This window comes from Glycine max, chromosome 13 (assembly GCF_000004515.6).
Source record: "Glycine max cultivar Williams 82 chromosome 13, Glycine_max_v4.0, whole genome shotgun sequence".
NCBI classification, from domain to species: Eukaryota; Viridiplantae; Streptophyta; class Magnoliopsida; order Fabales; family Fabaceae; genus Glycine; species Glycine max.
This window is the reverse complement of record NC_038249.2, coordinates 12,536,666-12,538,247: the sequence shown is the minus strand read 5'-3', so window position 1 is coordinate 12,538,247 and position 1,582 is coordinate 12,536,666. Positions and strand designations below refer to the sequence as shown.

The following is a 1,582-nucleotide window of genomic DNA, read 5'->3' as shown; positions in this document are numbered from 1 at the left end:
TCAAGTTTTCCTTCAAGCTTTTTATTTTCAGTAGATGAAGATGAATTTATGGCCACCTCATGGACTCCTCTAAGAACAATAGCATCATTTCTTGCACTGAATTGTTGGGAGTTAGAAGCCATCTTCTCAATCAAATTCCTAGCTTCAGCAGGGGTCATATCACCAAGGGCTCCACCACTGGCTGCATCAATCAAACTTCTCTCCATGTTGCTAAGTCCCTTATAGAAATATTGAAGAAGGAGTTGCTTAGAAATCTTGTGGTGAGGACAGTTTGCAAACAATTTCTTGAATCTTTTTCAGTACTCATACAAGTTTTCTCCACTAAGTTGCCTGATGCCTGAAATGTCTTTTTTGATGGCAGTGGTCCTAGATGCAGGGAATAATTTCTCCAAGAACACCCTTTTAAGGTCATCCCAGCTGAAAATAGACCTGGGAGCAAGGTAGTATAGCCAATCTTTTGCCACTCCCTCTAGAGAATGAGGAAAAGCCTTTAGAAAGATATGATTTTCCTGGACATCAGGGGGCTTCATGGTGGAACAAACAATATGGAACTCCTTAAGATGCTTAAGAGGATCTTCACCTGCAAGACCATGAAACTTGGGCAGCAAATGTATTAGTCCAGTCTTGAGAACATATGGAACACCCTCATCAGGATATTGAATGCACAAGCTTTCATAAGTGAAATCAGGTGCAACCATCTCCCTAAGAGTCCTCTCACGAGGTGGAGGTTGAGCCATGTTCTTAGTATAAAAATTAGTAGTAGAATACTCAAAATCAAAATATTCAGAATCACCCTCAAGAGAATGCTCAGAATGCTCATAATGCACAGAATGACCAGGATGCACACTATGTCTAACTAATCTATGAAAGGTTCTATCTATTTCAGGATCAAAGGGTTCTAAATCACCTGGATTGCCCCTAGTCATGCACTATATGCAGCAAATAATGTGTTTCTCAACAAGCACCTAACAAGGGGGTAAAACTACAACTATACACAAACGATATCAAAATAAGCTGAAATTTTGTGAGCAACACCCTAAAATCATGAAAAGATAGCGCAAAAAAATTCAAACAAAAATTCAAAGTCTAACTATGGAAACTGCCTAAGGAAATTTTAGAAAAATAGAACAATAAAACTTGAAAAAAAAAAAACTTAGTAAACAGGCGATTTTGGCTAGTTAGAGACCTCAACCAAGCTCTGCTAGGTTTATATGGTCTGGGAAATTTGTTTCTACCCCAAATGTATATATATTAATATTCATTCTGATACCCAGAGCAAGAGTTATGGCCGTTTTAAGTTTTGCTAAAAATAAGTTCTCAAATTTTTTTGAATCTCTCAAATCCAGCCACACCAAGTGTTCCTGGTATTTTTCACACAAAATATGAGTCAAAAGAACCTACCACACAAAAATTCAACCAAAAATAACAACCCTAACTATCAAAACAAAAATTGCCAATTAAATTGTAAATAGTCGTCGGTAATGTAATGTTGTGTGAACAGAAATGCCGAATCAGTCTCTAATTCCGTCGCAAAACATTATTCACAGCAAAACAGTAAACTGAAACAAGGAAAGCACTGAAC

The 1,582-nt window shown here is 37.3% G+C and overlaps 1 non-coding gene across 1 annotated transcript; it reads left to right on the top strand.

Annotated features, from left to right (window-relative positions):
• Positions 1-252: 252 nt before the first annotated feature.
• On the top strand, positions 253-359 carry LOC112998933 (small nucleolar RNA R71). Its single transcript, XR_003264112.1, has one exon. It is a non-coding gene; the product is annotated as a small nucleolar RNA R71 (small nucleolar RNA).
• The last annotated feature ends 1,223 nt before the right edge of the window (positions 360-1,582 follow it).